Here is a 20320-nt window from a genome sequence, read left to right on the forward strand (position 1 = left end):
GGGGTGGGGAAGAGGAGAGACTGGAGAGGCCCTGTTGGGTAGGTGACAATTCCACACTCACAAGGGGTGTCCTCAGATGAAAAGGTGGCCGTTAGTTCACATTTTGCATATAGTTTTTATTACCTACTGGATCAGTAATAATAGTAACAGTAGCTACCTGTTAATGATCATAATAAGGGCTTCTACCACTTAGCTCTGCAGCATAGGTGGGTGGAGGGGCCGAGCAAGGCACTTCACATACAATGCAAGGTCTCAATGCTCACAACAGCCCTGGGAAGTAGGTTTTACTATTCTCAGTGTATAGACGAGGTAACCGCTCAGAGAGATTAGCTTTCCCAAGAGCTCCCAGCTTTTAAGTGGAAGATCTAAATCCTAAGTCTGTTCGACTAAAAGCCCGGAGTAACTGGGCGGTGGGCCTTGTGCCGCTCCGTGCTGGTCTGAGGTCCGGAACTGTGAATCTTATTTATTTATGCAACGCTGAGCACGTGTCTGTGTGTGTAATTCACAAACGAAAAAACAAATCCAGGTCCGGGTTTCTGTTCTCTGGAAGTTTAGAAGCCTGCGTGGTGGAGTGCTGCCAAAGTCCGTCCTCATTCATTCGCTCCTTGGATCCCGTAAGAAGTGTTTGTGGCGCACTTGGGTATTCCGGGCGGGGCGCTAAACGAGGAGAGGGGACGACGAGCCGGCTGCTCCCCAGCCTGACTTGACTTTCTCCGGGGCAAGGGTTAGGGTTAAGGGAAGCAGAAACGGTATGGAGCCGGCTGGGGCGCGCGAGCCGCACCGGCGGCGGGGCGCGGGAGGGCGGCGAGTGGCGGCTGGCCAGGGCGGGCGGGCGCCCGGAGGCGGGCTCCCCGAGGCGGGCCCGGGGCCTCCGGCGGAGCGTCTCGGAGCAGCGGCGGTGGAGAGGGGGGCGAAGGGCCGCGGCACGCGGGCGGGCGGCCGGGCCGGGCGGGCGCGTTAGGGTTAGGGAGGGAGGATTCGGCTTCCCGGCGGCAGAGGGCGCCTGGCGCTGCCGGCCGGGGCCGCGCGCCCGGGCGCCGGGAGGCGAGGCGGGGAGCGCGAGCGGCGGCCACCGCCACGTCTTCCCGGCAGCGGCAGCGCGGGCGGAGGTGAGCAGCGGCGCGGGCCGGGCCAGGCCGGGCGGGGGGCGGCGGCCCCGTGGTTCCCGCCGCGCCCGCCCCGCGCAGAGCCGGGCGGCTGCCGAGGCCCGGGCCCCGAGCGCGTCCCGAGCGCAACTCGTGCCGGCCGCGGGCGGGGGCCGCGGGGCCGCGCGTCTCTGCGCGGGGCCGGGGTCTCTGCGCTGCGGGCTGGGGCCGCGGCCGGGAAAGTTGGGGCGGACCGCGAGCCCCGCGGGCCGGGCGGGAAGTGCGGGTGCGCGGCGGCCCCGGGGGACGGGGGCACGCGGGGCGCCGGAGGCGGCGGGCGCGGGTGCTCGGCGCGCGGAAAGGAAGGGGCGCGCTCGGGGTCCCCGGCTGGAACCCGCAGGTGCCCGGCGGGGCCCGTGGTGAGCAGGGGGAAGGCAGGCCCGCGGGGGCGCCGGGGGGCGGGGGGCGGAGTGGAGCGGCGGTGGGCTTGCCTTCTCCCCCCTGCCGGGCGGACGCGGGGGAGGGGTCGGGCTCAGAGTTGGGGACGCCTCTGGGCGCCCGGAGACCCGGTGGGGAGTTCCTGGAACTGCTGGAGGAGGCGGTCGAGTCGCGCTTCCTCTACAGCCTGGGCCAAGTACCTCCCCTCCCCGTCTGCCAGACTCGCCTCCCCTACTGCGGCGCTGCTGTCTGGGAAGTTGACGAGGGACCCCTGAGTGGATGGGATATTTAGGGGTCCCGTGGGCAGTAGGATTGGGCTGCATGCAATCATTAACCGTTGCCAGGAGAAGACGCAGCTCTGACCCCCTCTGACACCCACGCACCCACCCCCATTGCCACGTCGGTATTCCTTGGGTTCGGCTACTGATCCGCAAAGCCTAGCAGCCTCTCTGTTCGCAGAGTCGTGGTCATCCTGAAGGGGCGTAAGACATGGCCTTTGATTCTCGGGCTGAGGCTGGCTATTTCAGAAACAAGTGGTTCTGCAGATGCTTTATTGGAATAATCTGTGTGGTGCCCCTTGACAGTGGAGATGACTCATGTTAGCTTTTTTTTTCTCCCCTTCAAATAAAATTTGTATTCAAGACACAAGCGCACTAGGTAATTTGCAACAGTGGTAGAGCTGGAGACCCACACTGTAGGCCTTGAGACCTTGTCCTAGTCCTAGATGTATTAGCAAGGATTATGGCCTCCAGTAATGGCATCACCAACTTGATGGACATGAGTTTGAGTAAGCTCCGGGAGTTGGTGATGTACAGGGAAGCCTGGCGTGCTGCAGTCCATGGGGTCGCAAAGAGTCGGACATAACTGAGGGACTGAACTGATGGCCTCCAATGCATCACTTCCCCTCTTTGGAACTCAGTTTCTTTATGTGTGAAATTCAGTATACAGAATGAGTTAGTCTTAGGTGGCAGGAGTAGGTGTTTGAGGGACATCTTTTTCCTTGTGAACCTTGATCAGCCACACAAAATCCACCTCAGCCTATTATAAAGAAATTAGGGTAGACTTAACACAGCTCAGAAGCAAGACAGGCTGCATACGGTAAAACAAAACCAACAACTAGTAATAATTGGTACTGGATTTGCTGTCAGGATACTGTTCTTATGCAGACAATTAGTGTATTGCCTGTTCAGCTATCATTATCATAAAGTTGTTAACTGTGCTTTAAAAAGTTATGTATGTCTCATCTGTGGACCTGAATTTTTTCTTTTGTTTGAACCTTCAAGCCTGGAGTGGATGAGCAGTGGATCCACTTGGAGCAGCCTTACTCGAAGAATACCCCCAGGATCTCTCCTTGCTGTGGGTGAGTGCTCAGTCATGCCTGACTCTGTGACCCCATTCTGTACCAGAGGACCCCACCAGCCTCCTTGGTCTGTAGGATTTTCTGGCAAGAATACTGGAGTGGATTGCCATACCCTCCTCCAGGGGATCTTCCTGATCCAGGGATTGAACCTGGGTCTCATGCACTGCAGGCTGATGCTTTACCGCTGAGCTACCTGGAAGCCCCTCTCGTTGCCATAGGACCGTAGGTTTCCTTCTGTCTGACTGATGCTGCCGTCTTTATATCACCACACTTCTGTCATCTTTTCCGTTCTGACTTGAGAAATGGGGAACTGATTCCTGTTACATGTGGCATTTCTGAACCTCCCAGGTTTCAAGTGAGTAAAATTAATAGGCAAATAGTGCATTAGATACAGCACATTAAAAATAGCTCAAGGTAATAATGTGTCTGCTCCACCCCTATTCCCTAGACCCTCTGGACAACCTCTCAGTAGAAGTTCAGAGGCTCTTCCTGCCCATCTTGTTTTGGATGCTGAGAAGTTGAAATGTCATGGCTGGGTCAAACCGCACATTCATGATCAAGCCATGGTGCTGGTGGGCGGGGAGGGTTCTGTGTGTGTGTGTGTGTGTGTGTGTGTGTGTATTTTATCATAACTGAATGCTCCTGTCTTTCTGTTCTCTTCCATTAGTAGCTTTCAAATCCATATTGGGTTTGACCACATCATTTTCAGTAATCCTTTTCTGTCAGTTTCTTGTATAAATTTTTATTTTAACTGAGAGCTATTAAATTAATAAAAATCCTGGTGCTAATAATAGTTGTCATTTGAGCCCCTACCATGTATCAGGCAGGACAAGATATGGTGGCTCAGCAGTAAAGAATCTGCCTGTGATACAGGAGATGCAGCAGAGGTCATGGGTTCGATCCCTGGTGGGGAAGATCCCCTGGAGGAGGGAATGACACCCACTCCAGTGTTCCTGCCTGGAGAATCCATGGACAGAGGGGCCTGTCAGGCTACTGTCCATGGGGTCACGAAGAGTCGGACACGACAGCATACATGCATGTAATGTTCTATGATAGTGGAAGAGTAATTTTTTTTTTTTTTAAACGTTTTATTTTGTTTTGGGATGTAGTGATTAACAACGTTGTGTAGTGTCAGGTGAACAGCAGAGGCGCTCAGCCATGCGTATGCACGTACCCCTTCTCCCCCAAGCTCCTCGCCCATGGAAAAGTAATTCTTAACTGTTACTTACAGGATTGAAATATTAAATGAGATCTTATATGTGAAAAGCAACGTGTAAACTGTAAAGTGCCCTCCAACCCGGGGCAGGTTCTACCCTAAGCACCCGAGGACTCTGGAAGCATATGAGTCCATGACTCAGGAGCCCAGTGTCTGGTGGGCCTCGTGTACATGGTGAGCCCATCGCCTAATCCCTCTGAGCCTGATTTCCTTGTGTGTAAAATTAAGATGATAATATCTGCCTTGCACTAAATGAGATGCACTTGTGAGTTGCAGCAGGTACTCAGTGATGGTTAGCATTCACCCCTTCCTCTCCCCTTGCCCATGGGCACTTGGAATAATGGGATTGATTAAGTCTTCCAGTAGGAATTGGCCTCCAGGGAAAAAGGCTTTAAAGTATGTTTTTGTACTTATAAATAATTCTTTTAGCTTTTGGCTTCCCACTGCACCCTCAACACACACAGTGAATATTCGGGGTCTTAGCATCATCTGAAAGGAGGGCATTGCTGGGACTGGCTCAGCCTTGTGAATCAACTATACTTCAAGTGAGAATTAAAAGAAAGGCGGGGCTTGAAGCAAACTAGAAGCCAGAAGGAACAGGTCTTTGGTAGGGGCTAAAGATGGATGTGGCTAGTTACCTTTTGTCCGTTTTGTGCAAAAAGGGAAAGAGACTGAATTTGGGGACTTCTGGCTGGAAGGAGGCATTGTTAGAGCTGTAGTATATGGTGGGAGGGGAAGGAAGCTATGGGCTGCGAGGGGATGGAAAAGGTGATTTTGATGGTAAAATCTGGACAGTTTGTCATGGAGGAATTCTCCGTTAGATGAGGATTTGGCTAAATATGGGACCAATTTCCATCAAGTCCTAAAGGAATCTCTTGTGGCACTTTGAAGTTTTTGTGCTCCAGGCAGATTTTGACTGGTGGTGGTATCATCATAAATGAGTTTCCATAGTAAGTTGTATGTGGAAAATGAAATTAAATTCCAAGAGGGTGTTTGTTGTGACTGATGCCAGAATTTCTCTGAGAACTTATTAAGATTCAGTCAGTCTATAAAAGTACTTCTTAGTTCTCTGAAGATATTAATTAAGAAACAATTAAAAAAAAAACCCAGAAATGTCTCCTTTGTGAGCTTTTGAAATGTAATCTTCCTAAATCTTTGGAAAAAATGAAGTCTATGGAAAAGTCACAAAGCTATATATTTTAAAAGCAGTTCCTCTGAAGTGATGTTTTTCTTCTTTTCCTGTCTTTTCCCTCCTCTCACATCATTTTGATAATGAGTTAATTTTGGTATCTTTCACATCTTGGGAGCCTAATTTTTATGTTTATGATCCTTCACCTTTAGATCTCGAATATGCCTTTTTTCTGAGCTTGCCCATGTTCATTCATTGTGAGGAAGCAGCACAACAAGGTCGTGAAGAGAGGAGACTCTGGAACCAGGTTGGGGACAGGGAGAGTCGTGGTCCTTCTTGGAGAGCAGGGGTGTCCTCTGCTGAATTCACAGAGGCTCCGGAGGTCAGTCGTGTTATCCCCCTGCTCAGATGAGGAGACGGCTCAGAAGCGCCTGCGTTCCTAGAGCTGGGGCAGGATGTTCACCTGTGTGGCAGCCCAGATGTCTGTGAGCCCAGAGCCTGGGAGGCAGGGGTCAGGCCGCCCTGCCGGTGCTGAACTCCATCCTGGAGACGCGGCTGGGTCGGGGCTGTGTGGAGTCCGCAAGGGGCAGCAGAGGATTGAGGCCGTCAGGATAAGTGGCCTGAGAGAGCGTGAGGGTTGGACTCATGGCGTTGAGGCTGGCAGGTGGTGGGGCATGGGGGGCGCTGGCCGTGGACGGTGTTCTGTCCTTAGACCGGGGCTTGAGAGATGAGGCACCAAGTCTCCGCTCTCCCCTCTGCCCTTCACGGCCAGTCTCGTGCCACAGGCGGGGTATTGATGCCATGTGCAGACTGAGGGCCTGAAACCACGGTGGCCTCCTGTGGTCTCTCAAGCTGGAGGAAGGTGCTGGAATAAGCCCCAACCCCTCCCTGTCTTCGCCCACCCACCTGGCCTCCGTTGCCACCTTTCCTGGAGCAGCTCGGGATGGAATTCAGGTTCTCAGACCCCAGTCCGTGAGGGATGTGCAGGCTTGCATGTTCACACTTCAGGTGAAAGGATCACAGGGGAGAAGCCCCGTGGAGGCCGCCTCCCAGGGTGGGGTCCGCATCCTCCTGCTCCCGGGGGACCCAGTGGACTGTGCTGGCCGTGGGCCTCGCCTCTGACGGGTCCCCCAGGGCCGACCCGTCTCTAGACGCGGGTGGCAGGTGGTCACCACACATCTGGGGCTGGTTGGTGGGCGGCAGTGGTGGGCGAGTTCTCAGGGTGGCTGGCCCTGCCGGGAGGTGAGCCCACCCCGCAAGGGGTGCAGCGCGGTGGGGAGCTGGGCCGTGCTCGGGGGAAGTGGCGCCAAAGCCCAGGGGCGCGCGCCATGCCTGTGCTCTCCGGGCCTGCGTGTCCTCATCGTGTGGGGCCTGCCTGCCATCATATCAGGAGTGCGCTGGCCCCGGGCCGTTCCCTTCGCCAGTGCCGGCATCCGTGCAAACTTGCCCAGGCTTCCCATTTTCCTTGCGTAAACACTTGGACTCTTCAGGTAGCTCCTGCTGAGCTCCGGCCTGTTGGCCAGGTCCTGGCTTTTCTTCGGTTGCATCCTCACTGCGAGGGGGCCGAGTGTCCTTGCTGGGCCGGCCTGCTCCTGGCTTCTGCAGGCAAGGCCTCGCCCTGGTGAGTCACGCACGGGACTCCACTAACCCGCTGTGCGGGGAGCACCCCTTCCCCCCAAGACGGGGCTTCTGTTCCTTGTCCTGAGGGTGGTCCCCTAGCTGTGGGCTGTTCCAGTGCCCAGAGTGTTTGGTGCACTAACGGGGTACCTGTTCTAATGGGAGGGAAGCACCTGACCTGGGGGTGTCAGCTGTCAGCCTGCCTCCTGAACATCATGTCCTAAGCAAAGCCCCTCTTTTTCTTTTTGCTCTGTGTTTAGCTGTGTACTTGTGTGTTTGTTTTAGTTATTATTAGGAAGCAAACAAGGTCTTTATCAAATCTTTAAATTTACAGACATGTTACTAGGGACAAGCAGAAAGAGTAACTGTCTTTACCCAGGATATCACTGATTGATCTCTCCTTGTACCACATTGTTCTTGTTCTGTTGGCAGAACCCTCTGATGTGTGTTCCGGTTCAGTTTCAGTGTTGAATGTGAAGGGAGGCTTGACTGGTTGTTCGGAGGGAGTTGAATGTGTGGACGCTGGGCTGCCAGCCTGGCTGTCCTTGGAGCCTCAGGAGTCTGGCAGGAAAATTGCTCAGACGGTAAAGAATCCACCTGCAGTGCAGGAGACCTGGGTTTGATCCCTGGGTTGGGAAGGTCCCCTGAGAAAGGAATGGCAACCCACTCCCGTGTGCTGGCCTGGAGAATCGCATGGACAGGAGCCTGGTGGGCTACAGTCCGTGGGGCCGCAGAGTGTGACACGACTTAACGGCTGATACGTTCCCTGCTTTCCCTTTTTCTCCAGCTTCACTGGGGAGCAGCTCTGTTGCTAACAGTGGGTGACCACCCCTCTGCTGTGGGAAAAGGAACTCTCCTTCACCCTGGTTCTCACTTTCTTCTTATCCCATGGGGTGAGAGGGAGGCGAGTCTCAGAACAGTGGCTCCTGGAGCCCAGTGGCTTCCGGGGGGCAGCTGCAGCTCCCACAGCGCTGCCGTCCACCTTGCCCTTCCTCCCTGTAGACCCTGATCCCATCTGTCTCTGTGGCTTAGAGATTGCACTTGAACTTCATTATTCATTCTTGTGAAGACCTTGGGAGTATGGCCCCAAACTTGTTCAAGTTGGGGAGGCAGCTTCACCCCAGAACACAAAAGAACCCTGTTTTGGTGGTGGTGGTATTTTTCAATCAGATTGTTGCCTTTTTTCTCAGTGATACATGAATTTGTTACACTCTTGCACCCCACCCTCCCAATCACTTAGTGAAGTCCACAGCAGCAGATACAGAGTTCTCCTTCCCCTGGGACCCCCTCTCTCAAGGGGCCCCTCCCTCCCTGCTAACTTCTCAGCCCTGACTGATTGGAACTTCCATCAGCCTGTCCAGACCCAGAAACATACCGCTTTGTTTCTTCTGTAGGCATAAATTGGATTGCATCATATATATTGTTTCACTATTTTATCTTTGTATATAATGGATCTTACAGATCTGTTCATGCATTCTTCTCTCTTTTACTTTGTCTAGAAAATATTTATAGATGTATCATAATTTATGAGTCAGTCCCCCATTGATAGACATAATCTAACTCGTTAGTTTTGCTATTATATCTTCATACATGCAATCTGTTGTACACATGTGTGTATTTCTCTAGGAGTGGAATCAGTATGCCACAGGTTCTACATGTTTGAACTGTTACAGCGAATCCCCACGCTGTGCTTTTGAGGGCTGGGCTGGTTTAAAGTACCAATAGATAATGAGGCCGCCCCTTCCCCCTGGACTGCCATTCTGCTAGATGATAGAAATGGATAGTGTTTAGTAGGCATTTCACCATCGCTGGTGTGGCTATGAGACTCACTTGGCTTTCGGATCTTACTTTTGGGGGGGCATCATAGTCCTGGAGGATGGGGACGCTGAGCCCCCAGGACCACGGCTCTGCTCAGGGTGTCCTGCAGACAGGGGTAGGGATGTGGCAGTGGAAGCAAGGGCTCCTGGTTTCATGTTCTGTCCACTTTTCCCAGAGGCTGGGCACTGTAATGGATCATTTTAATTCTGGCGTGACCTGCCAGAGTCTTTCCGCAAGCCTCTCCCCAAGGAGGCAAGTGCTTGTAAGTAGCGCGTTGATAGCAGTTCTGTTCTGCATAGCCGAGGCAGAGGTGCCAGGCCTGGGAGCTGAGCTAGGGAAGTGCACGCCAGAAAGTCAGGCGCTCTGGCTTTGGGACAGCCTCTGTTCTGGGCGTGAAGCAGCACCCCAGCATGAAGCAGCACCCTGCGGCGGGGCTGTCCCTGCAGCAGGCGGTGCCCCTCTGGCCCCTCCCGGCTCGCTTGGGAAGATAGTGACGGGTGGTCCCTGGGCGGCCTGGGTGGGCAGAGGGCACGTCCTGACGTCTCACCTGGCCTTTCCCTGTGGGCTGAGCCGCACAGTGGGCTCTGGGAGGCTCTGACTTAATGACAGCATCCTGCACCTGCCGTTCAAAGAAGGCCAGGAGGCAGGAGTGATGGAGGCGCGGGTGGGGTGGGAGGAGGCTCCACTTCCAGCTCTTACTCTGTCCTCTGTGGCTGTGTGATGTAAGTGAAGTTGTCTTTTCTCCTGGCCTTGATTTCCTCATCTGTAAACCAGGAGTTATATCAGCACCCACCCCACAGGGCTGTTGCGGGGATTCAGAGAGTCGTGTTTGTGAAGATCAGCACACTACTAGCATGCACTCAGCAACAGTAAGCAGCTACCACTTTCATTTGTGTTCTCCTTTCCTTAATGGTGGTTTAATCACTAGGTCGTGTCTGACTCTGCGACCCATGGACTATAGCCCACCAGGCTTCTCTATCTGTGGGAATTCTCTAGGCCAGAATACTTGGGTGGGTTGCCATTCCCTTCTCCAGGGGATCTTCCTGACCCAGGGGTCAAACCCAGGTCTCCCACATTGCAGGCAGATTCCTTGCCAGCTGAGCCACCAGTGAAGCCCAAGAATACTGGAGTGGGTTGCCATTCCCTTCTCCAGGGGATCTTCCTGACCCAGGGGTCAAACCCAAGTCTCCCGCATTGCAGGCAGATTCCTTGCCAGCTGAGCCACCAGTGAAGCCCAAGAATACTGGAGTGGGTTGCCATTTCCTTCTCCAGGGCATCTTCCCCACCCAGAGGTTGAACCCAGGTCTCCTGCATTGCAGGTGGATTCTTTACATCTGAGCCACCTGGGAAACCCCTTTCCTTAATAAGTGTTTCTAAACGAACAAACGAGTGTTGCCTTTGCTAAATGTAGCAGTGCACATTGTCTGGTAACGTCGAGGAGGATACAGGCAGATCCGGGTCAGGCAGGGCTGTGGGAATGCCATGGGGTGGAGGGTTCAGGGCTCTTTTCCTGCGCCAGCCCTGCTGTGGGGTGTTAGAGAAGAGGCCCCCTGCTTAGGGTGACTGGGTCCTGCGGATCCTCTTACAGCCTCTCCGCTTTGTTTCAGAGGCTGAGCCCGGCTGTGAGAGGGGACATGCAGCTGTGAGCCTGGTGGCTCAGCGTGTAGGTGGGATGGGGCTCCGGGCTCCAGGCTTGGGGCTCTTTACCCTGTTCTCCATGCTGGGTAAATGGGCCACGTGCTGCCTCTTCTAGCTGCAGGAAAATAGAACCATGCAGTGTTCGGGGTGCCCTGTAGAGTCTGCCGTCTGCTGCTCTGGGCCCCTGTGAGCTGAGGTCGCTGCAGGGAGGGCCGGGAAGTGTAGCCCGCAGGTGGGGGCTCTCGCTTCACCCCCTGCCTGGTTGCGCTCCCAACAGTGCCGGCCCTGGGGTGCCGTTGCCGCGGGTCTCCTGCCCTGACCACGTGTGTGTGCAGTGCATGCGGGTGCGATGGCACGTTCTTCTGAAGTCCCTGCTATGTTTTCTGACGGTTCCCCCAAACCAGAGAGGCCTGCCGGCTGAGTGTGGGCAGAGCTGTGCCCAGGGTTCCAGAGGACCCTGGCTGCCTGGGTCCAGGGGGCAGAAGGGAACTTTGGTCCTGAAAGCAGAGCGTGCTGGGGGAGCCCCATGTTTGTGGGGGAGGAACAGAGCCGCCTGCCCAGCAGGGACACAGGTGGGCTCGCAGACCACAGGGCTTGCAGAGCTCTGGGTACTGTGAGTCCAGGCGCTTGTGCGTGTGACAGGGTGTGATTGTGGGGCGTGTAAGCACAAGTGCCCTGAGGTGTGAGCCGGACTTCAGAGCAGCACTCGGAGAGTGCCAGAGGCGCCACCCTGCATTAGCCGCTGGATGGCCGTCCTCTGGCCCCTGGGCCTGAGAGGGCCTTGCAGAGACAGCGTGGAAAGACAGGCCTCACTTGTGTCTTCACCAGCAGGCCGGCCGGCTGCCCTCACTCTGCAGGCGAGGACACGGCCCTGGGGTGGCCTGGGTCAGGTTGCGGCCCTGCCCAGGGGACTCCTGGAGCCTGAGCTTCCTGCATTCCACTCCACGCGTGTGCTCACCAAGGGCTCGCATGGCAGTGGCTTGCTCGGCGCCCGGAGGAGCTGAAGGTTGCTTCTCAAAGGAATGAACGAGGTCTCGATTCAGTTCTGGTTCTGGCTCTTCTGTCTCTGAGTGGAGCTGGGACACCAGCCCCTCAGTTGTGCCCTCTGTAGGGTGGGTGCAGCACCCCACCTCCCTTCTAGGCTTATCCTCATTCACTCAGAACCTGTCCAGCAAATACATTTTTTCAGGTGGATGCTATTCCATGCGTTGGGCATTTGACATCGAGCAAAAGAGATCAAAATCCTTTTCTCTTGGGGCTTATTTTCTCGTGAGGGGCAACAGACCATAAATAGCTGGTCACAGCCCATGGTCATCCCAGTTTCCTAGTGTGCTGCAGCAAAGGGCCGCAAACCAGATGGCTTAAAACCAGGCCTTGTTCTCTCGCTGTCCTGGGGCTCAAAGGGCAGACCTGTCCCTTGCTTCCCCCGTTCCTGGGGGTGCCTGTGTCCTCTGCTCCCTGCCTCCGTCACCGCATGGCATCTTCCCTGTGTCTGTGGCCCCTCTTTCTTTGCGGGCCCCCTCCTCCACGTGACCTCGCCCTAACCTGTACATCTGAAGGCCCTCTCTCCAGAAGGGGTCATATGGTTCCAGGTGGCTGTGGGTTTGTGGGGACACTGGTGGACCCAGAACAGTGTGTGAGGTGGGGATAGTTGCTGAAACATCAGGGGAGCGCCTGGGGCAGGGGGTGGTGAGGCACTGAAAGCGGGTCCAGGCAGCCTTGCTGAGCAGTCATGTCTGAGGAGAGTTGTAGTGTGGCGGGGACGCGGTCCAGCCAGGGGGCAGCTGCCACAGAGGCCTCAAGGTAGACACGTGCGCCTGCCAGGCTGGTGTGGGGGCGCGGAGGTGGAAGTTGTGTGTGTGTGTGTTTGGGGTGGGGGCCTTTTGCCCCCGTGGGATAGGAGCCAGTGTCGAGTCCGCAAGCACAGCGAGAGCATCACTGGCAGGTGGGCAGCCGGTTGAGGCTTTTCCGGGTTTAGATGCCGCTGCAGCGCCATGTTCAGGCACCAGGGTGTTTTGTGGCAGTTGTCTCTCTCTGCTCTATTGACCCTTGACCCACCGCCCTCTCCTTTGTGTCCTGCCTCCTCATAGATGCCTGTACATCACCTGCTCCCCATGCGGAAATCACAGGCAAGAAGAGAGAGCAGAGGAGGCCGGGGCGCGTCTTGCCGCAAGCCCGGTTTGGGGGGTGCCACCCGGGACGGTGCCCGTGCCCCAGCAGGCGTAGAAACTGCTGACTGAGGCCGGTGCGCCCAGGGCACTCAGGGCCCGCATCCTTCCGTGGACCCCGTCACCGTGAGAAGAGTGGAGTCAGCGCCTCAGGCTGCCTCCCTTGGCCTGCAGAGCGCCGGGCCGGGAGGGGCGCCCGGGCGGCGTCAGGGCACCCAGGCCCTCCCTGCCCCCAGCTCGTCGCCGGCACGCAGAGCATGCAGAGCTGTGCGCTGTCGTTCCTATTTGCTGTGAAAGCACTCGGGCCCGCGTCGGAGCCCCGTCGTTGTTGGAAGGAAAGCGCCCCGGGCATGGCTGGCCGGCCTGGGCTGGTTTGGCCCCCGTGGCCCCTGGGGACTCATAGCTATGGATTGCTCGGCGTCGGAGCTCCTTATCTGGCTCCCGTTTGATTTCCTCTCCGCGTCTCCAGAGGAAAGGGCCTGGCACGGCTGCAGTCCGGGCCTGGGAGGAGTGGGCCGCGGGTGGCCCTGCTTTGGGCTGTCTTCCAGGCCTCCCTCTGTGATGCTGGTGCAGGGGCAGCCAGTCCAGGAGGTGAGCTGGGGCCGCTGGCGCTGCCAGCCCTCCGGGGAGCACTGCTTTAGGAGATAATTACGTGTAAGCAGAGATGGAAATAGAACTCCCCAGTGCCTGGAGCAGCTGCTCCTCTGTTGGATTTCAGGAATTGCCTTGGGGGTGCCGCTCGCTCCCTGCCCCTGCTTCCCAACAGAATACTCACTCCTCCAAAAGAAAGTGGGGGAAGGCCATGCCTCGCAGGGGACAGAACCTTTAAGTGTGTTTTGTGGGATCGTGGTTCCTTCTCCGGAGTTAGTCCTGGGGCTCCTTCCCCAGCCCAGCAGAAGAGCTTCCTTCTTTGCAGGGAACTCCGGAAAGTTTTGGCCCATGTGGCGTCCCCAGGAGTCGGTGGAGTCTGGCCTCATTTCCACATTAGAGGCAGAGAGGCCTTGCCCACGGATGGGAGCCAGGCAGAGTCCCAGGGTCTGGGTAAAACAAGCTCCTTGTCCTGTGCCCAGGCACCACTGTCTCTGTGCTGACATGCTCCCAGTGTGTGCCTGCCTGGTTGTCTCTGGCTCTTTGTGACCTCGTGGACTGTAGCCTGCCAGGCTCCTCTGTCCATGGGATTCTCCAGGCAAGACTACTGGAGTGGGTTGCCATTTCCTTCTCTAGGGGATCTTCACCACCCAGGGATCGAACCTGAGTCTTCTGCGTCTCCTGCATTGGCAGGAGGATTCTTTAATGCTGAGCCACTGGGGATGTGCCCTAAGCACCTAGTAAATAAGGACTTGTACGTACATACTGGATATTGGCCTTGATGGTTTCTTTGTGTGTGTGTGTGTGTGTGTGTGTGTGTGTGTGTTTAAACTGGGCATCTGTGAGCTACCTCAGGACCCTGAGAGCTCAGCCTTCTGGCCCGAAGTCGGGACTGGTCTCATCCCTGCAGCCTTGGGGCCGTCACTTGTCTCCTGGGCCTGGGTGACCTCCTTACCGGGGGCTGGATGGGACGGCTGTCACGCGTGTCTCCTTCCTGTGCTCCCGCAGCCTGCGGCACAGGCCCCAGGGTGACTTGCCTGCAGTGGCTTTCCTGTCACTGCAGGAGCTCCCGAGGGCGGGGACATGGTGCGCAGAGCTCCCATGGGCTCCCCCATGGCCCTTGTCCTGCTTGGCCAGACCCCGGGGTCTTGCTCTCCGGGTGAGCGTCGATGGGGAGGGAGGAACAGGTGGCCGGGGTTTGATGGACACCTCCCTCCTGGCTTTGGGGGCAGGTGTCCCCAGCTGTTCAGCATGAGCTCTGTGTTCCTGCCTCAAGTTTCATGCAACTTTTGATCCTTGCCCTGAACAAAGTCCCTTTATTTCTGGATGTAGAGAGAGTTGTTTCTGCAGTTTTTCAGAAAAGAATGGATAATGATGACAAAGTTGACTATATATTATATTACAAATTTACAAAATATCTATGCTTTGGAAAAATACCATAAAGAATTTTATTTCAGTGGTTGCTTCTGGATTTTAGTATTAAAGGAGATTCTTTTTATCTTTTTGTTTTTCAGCATTTTCCATGTTGAGCACATATTGCCTAGATAATAAAAGCTATTAATATTAAAATTACTATAAATAATAAATAGCTATTTATTATGCTTTAGTATGTGCTACACACATAAGAATTGCCATTAAACTTTTATTTAATCCTTGTTATGAACCTGTGAGGTTCTCTAACAATATAAATGCTAGCCCATTTTATTTTATTGTGGTGAAATATACAAAACTTACCTTTTTAACCATTTTTCAGTTCTGTGGCATGAAATATATTCACCATGAGATCCTTTTTTTAAATTCCTTATTTTAGAAATGAGGAAGCTGAGATTTAGAGAAACAAAGATGCTTAAGGTCACAGAGAGTAAGGAGTCCCGGAAACAGGATGTAGACCCAGGGTGCTGGTACTCGGAGGTCTAGGATCTCTGGTTTGTGGCTGCTGGGGTCTGTGATTACCTACCCTGCCCCGCGATCACCATTTGATTGCGGAAAGCAGTGTGTGTGTGTCTCTCCTTTGAAAGCTCTGGAGTTGGGTTTAGTGTGTTTACAGGCAGGCGGGTGGTCACCTGGCTTGGGGCACCGTGGCTGACGTAAGTGACACCACGGTCGGTGATTTCTCTGCACCTGTTTGTTAAGCAGGTGGACGTGTGTGTGTGTGGCCTGTGTGTCAGAGTTCTGTATCCAGAAGGTTCTCAGTCGTAGGGGCCAGTGGGCTGGAGACCAGAGGGCTGGAGCTCAGATACCTGGCTTTCCCAGGCCTGGGCATACTGTGCGAGTGATTTTAGAGAAAAGGCATTGAACTTGGAGTTAGAAGGTCTGTGCAGTAGACCTGATTTTTACCATGGGGTAGACATGCTATGGCCTCAATTTCCTCATTTCTAAGTGGGCGATGAAAATGCTTGTTCTGCTTGTCTCGTGATCGCAGAGGATTAAATGTCATGATGGGGTCAAAGTGCTAAACAAACTAAAGGCCTACCAAGTAAATTCGTGGGATGGTATTTGAGAGCTCAGTCTGGGAGAGGAGTCTATGCTGCTGATGCTGGAGACCTGGGGAGGGTGGATTATGTGAAGACTAGCAGCTTTGCTTTGACTTGTTCTCTTTGGTTTTGGCCCTCAGCTTGCTTCCTCCACCGTTGCCTAGTTAGTTAAAGACAGTGTTCCATTGTCTGCCTCATACTGTATGTTGGAATGCTCTGGGATTTTACTGGCTTTGACTCTGCCAAGGCCCTTGGATTCACTTCCCTGGTTCCCTGGTCTCCTGCCCCAAGGGTCACACCGCCCTAGTGAAATGAATTATAATAGAGGAGGTCTGTTTGGTAGCTACCTGGTGGTTGAAACTATGTAGCAGCTTTCCCTGGTCTTCTGTGCCTTTCTCATCTTTAAAGTCTGTCTCTTTCTAGTCCCTAATCTTGAGGAGCCAAGCGTGGGAGTGGGTGGGACCTGGAAGACTTGCTGGTGAGGCAGTGGTGGTGAATGCGGTGCTTGCTTCTCGCTGCACCAAGATGCTGTGAAATATCACGATAAAGAAGACAGGGTCTCAAGGAGCCCATTGTGTCCTGGAGAAGGTATCGATACTCCAGAAACAACTGTGAGGGTGACGGATAGGTAGCTTGAAAATGGACTGTCAAGAGAGGTGGTAGCCTTTGTTTAAATGAATGAAAATACATCATGGGAGCTGGTCAGAGGGGTGCATTGTCGTCATGACTTGGAGACTCTTTGCTTTTTAACAACTGTTTCAATCAGCTGTTTCTAAGCTAAGGTTTCTTTCTGGCCCCTCCCAAGATAATTTCTTGAGCCATCACTGTTTCAGTGCATGTTTTGAATTACAGGAAAGCTGGGGTGCTGTGCAGGGCCCTGCGGAAGTCAGCGGACCCGCCCGCCCCCCTGGGTCTGGCGTTGGGAATGGTACTGGAAGACTAAGTAGGTCACAGAGATCTATTTTGAACTGAGTGTGGCTGGGCTGCCTGGACGTTTAATTTCCGGATCAAATATTGTTGGGCTTGTTTGCCCAGGAGGTTGGCAGCGAGCACTCTCTGTTGGGTCGTGTGGTATATTTATAAAGTGTGAAGAGTCTGGAGGTAAGGAGACCTGCCAGCCACTTCTCCGTCTGGTAGGGGCGCCGGTGGTGGAGAGGTTTCAGAATCCTTCCAGAAGGAGAGGGAGTATAGTTTTCCCCACCCCACAGCCTTGATTTTTCTGAAAATGGTCAGTCCTCATTAACTTCCTGAAATCTTTTTCTTTTAAAGAATGAGATCTAGTTATTACCCAGGGCTGGGTGGCTTCTGCTTATGTTAGTAAGAGCGGCTGGTTGACGATCAAGGCTTTTAGGTGTGTTGTTTCATTTACTCCTCACAACAACTTTGGAAGTAAGGAATTACTGTCCCTGTTTTGTAAGGCAAGAATCAGGTGATGCCAACAGACCCCGTGTGTAAGTAGCAGCACCAGAGATTTGAACCCAGGTCTTTCTGTTTTAATTTCGTTAAAACCTTTAATTTTGTATTGGAGCATAGCTGATTAGCAGTGCTGTGATATTTTCAGGTGCACAGCAGCCCAGCCACAGTTGTACAAATATCCATTCTCCCCCAGGCTCCCTCCCGTTCCCGCTGCCGCATAACACTGAGCAGAGGAACCCAGGTCCGTCTGTCCAGTGCGGCCTCTTGCCTCACTCTACATGCTTTTGGGAGCCCATCTGGGAGCGGGGAGTCGGGTAGCAGCTCCTGGGCCTGTTCAGAGGCAGGAGTGACCTCCCCCCGGAGGGGAACAGGTGTGGGCGCTAGGGCGCCGGCCTCCCGACTCAGAGGTTCTGTGTGCAAATGGAGCCATGTTTCAGGCCAGCTCTCTGATCTGATGGACCACAGAATTGTGGGAATTTTGCTCTTTGTTCTCATTTTCTCCCCTTTCCCTCTTTTTTCTCTGGGTATTCTTGCCTAAGGCCTTGGGTGAGTGCGGTGGGGCGGTGAGGTCTACGAAGAGACGCAGGTGGTGATGGAGTCATCTCCACCCACTCCTTGGGATGCAGGGCCTGTCCGCCTGGACATCCTTCTGTCCTCAGGACTCTGCTTTCCCTGCGTTTTTGGGGAGTAAACACAAGCTTTCGGGTGTGTGTTTGCCTGTCTCTCTCTGCAGTTGTTCCCCCTGCGCGTCTTGCAGAGCCCCGGCAGTCAGCCTGCTGCCTGTCGTGTGTGCATCGCGGGCGTGTCACACTTCTCAGGCGCTGTGCACAGGCTTGCCCCAGAGTGAGCCACTGCTGACCCCAGCTCACAGACCGGTTCTTTTTCTTTTCTTTTTTTACAAATTTTATTTGTTTATTTACTGAGTGCACTCAGCCTCCGTTGCTGCGTGTGGCCTTCCTCGAGCTGCAGAGCTCTGGGGCTGCTCTCCAGGTGCAGCAGCCGTGGCTTCTCTTCTTTGGTTGCAGAGCATGGGCTCAGTAGTTGAGGCACGCGGCTTAGTTGCTCTGCAGCATGAAGAATCTTCCCAGACCGGGGATCAAACACGAGTCCGCTGTATTGGCGGGCAGATTCTTAACCACTGGATCACCAGGGACATCCCCGGATGGGTTCTCAAGGGACATCACAAACCTGAGACTTTAGGTAGCATACTGCATAGGCTTCTCTGATGTTTCAGACAAAACATCAGCAGGGGTATTAACTAAAACTCAGTTGTCTTCTGAGAGTGAACATGTGCCCTCTTCATGTGTTGCCCCCGCTGGCAAGGACGCCGTGGGGCCTAGGGGCCACGTCTGGGCCCATCTGAGTGTCCCTCCCAGTCACCTCCTGGCTTTTTACTCAACCTCTGCATCTGTGTCCCCTAAGCTGGGCATCATCATAATATCTGAAGGAGCTGAGTAGATGTAAACGAGACAGCGTACATGAAATCGCCCGGAACTCAGTGAACAGGTTACTGCTTTCTGTCTTGATTTTAAGCCAGCACGGCTTGGAGAGATCACAGGCCTGTAACTCGGGTGCAGAGGCCTGAGGCGCTCCCACCGTCCCGAGAGCCTTAGTAACTGACCTCCCTGGGACACTCCCTTTTCCAAAGCGAGGGAGAGAGGACGGAGCATTAAGAGTCCTGCTTTAGCCGGGTATTTTCTAAGGTTTTTGGTTTGGGAGCTGGGTAGCTGACATTTGCTTCATTTGCTGGGACCAGAGCTCTAAGGGTATCCTTGTTAACCACATGGCCACTCTCAAGCGCCCAAGCCCAGTAGTTTAAAAAAATGAAGAAATGCCAAAATAGGATGTTGGAAACAGGTTTTTTTTTTTTTTTTTTTTTTTAATTGAAGTGTGATATTTTGGGCTTCCCTGGTGGCTCAGACGGTAAAGCATCTGCCTGCAGTGCGGGAGACCTGGTTTCGATCCCTGGGTTGGGAAGATCTCCTAGAGAAGGGCATGGCAACACACTCCAGTATTCTTGCCTGGAGAATCCCTGTGGACAGAGGAGCCTGGCGGCTGCAGTCCATGGGGTTGCAGAGTCAGACACAACTAAGCAACTAAGCGTATCACACACACGGGAGATTTACAATGTTGTTTTAGTTTCAGGTGTGCAGCCAAGTGATTCAGTTATATACATACACACATACATATAGCTTAAGATACTGAATGCAGTTCCCTGTGATATACAGTCCTTGTGGGTTATCTATTTTATATATAGTAGTCTATATGTGTTCATCACAAATTCCTAATTTATCTCTTCCTCCTCCCCTTTCCTCTTTGGTAACCATAGGTTTTATTTGCAGTGTCTGTTTCTGTTTTGTAAATAAATTTATTTGTGTGATTTTTTAGATTCTGCATATAAGTGTTATCATATGGTATTTGTCCTTCTTTGTATGACTTACTTCGCTTAGGGTAATCTCTAGGTTCATCCATGTTGCTGCAAATGACATTGTTTCATTCTTTTTTATGGCTGAGTAATATTCCACTGTGTATATATAACACGTCTTCTTATCCCTTCATCTGTCATGTGGCTCCGTGTCTTGGCTGTTGTAAACAGTGCCACTATGAATAGTGGGGTGCATGTATCTTTACAGTTTCCATCTTTTCTGGATATATGCCCAGCAGTGGGATTGCTGGGCCATGTGGTAACCCTCTTTTTAGATTTTTTTTTTTTTTTTTTTTTTTTTTGTGTGTGAACTTTATTTTTTTATTTTTTTTTTAATTTTATTTTATTTTTAAACTTTACATAACTGTATTAGATTTGCCAAATATCAAAATGAATCTTCATACTGAGAAACACGTATTTCAAGTATTCACATTGGACACATGAATACTTTTAGTACACACATATACAGTGACTTATAATCTTAAGATGACTTTTAAAGTTTAACTTTGAGGCCTCTGGCCTCACCTTTCAGAAGACCTACTTAAGCATCCAGCAGATTCAGTCTTATTTTTGACCACCTCATAGGAGGCCTTTCATCCTACCCACCCTTCCTTCCTTTTGTAATTTTGATTCTGGACAAATATAGAGCAAGTTCCAGAGGAACCGGAAAGGCAATCAGCGATTTTCCATCTTTCGAGATTCCAGTCTTGTGATGTTGAACAGGTGACCTTACTTCCAGCCTCAGGGAGCGTACAGTCACATCAGGGAGGCGGTGCTGGAGTCGTGACGGTCCTGCTTGCTGTTGCTGCCCGTATATCCAAGGATGGGCTTCCCCAGTGGCTTGGTAAAGAATCTGCCTGCAATGCCGGAGATGTGGGTTCCATCCCTGGGTCAGGAAGATCCCCTGGAACAGGAAATGGCAACCAACTCCAGTATTCTTGCCCGGGA

The 20320-nt window shown here is 53.3% G+C and overlaps 1 protein-coding gene across 8 annotated transcripts in view; it reads left to right on the forward strand.

Annotated features, from left to right (window-relative positions):
• The first annotated feature begins 475 nt into the window (after window positions 1-475).
• SMCO4 (single-pass membrane protein with coiled-coil domains 4) overlaps window positions 476-20320 on the forward strand; it is a 76944-nt gene continuing 57099 nt past the window's right edge. For 2 of the 8 annotated variants that reach the window (XM_044943352.1, XM_044943360.1), the window contains exons 1-2: window positions 611-749; window positions 2807-2883. The gene's annotated coding sequence lies outside the window, so the exon portion shown is untranslated. Of the gene's footprint in view, window positions 750-954; window positions 1110-1376; window positions 1505-2806; window positions 2884-20320 lie in introns of those variants that run through there. The other 6 variants (XM_044943353.1, XM_044943358.1, XM_044943357.1 and 3 more) reach the window with 6 other exon arrangements.

The sequence above is a fragment of the Bubalus bubalis genome, chromosome 5 (genome assembly GCF_019923935.1).
Source record: "Bubalus bubalis isolate 160015118507 breed Murrah chromosome 5, NDDB_SH_1, whole genome shotgun sequence".
Lineage (NCBI taxonomy): Eukaryota > Metazoa > Chordata > Mammalia > Artiodactyla > Bovidae > Bubalus > Bubalus bubalis.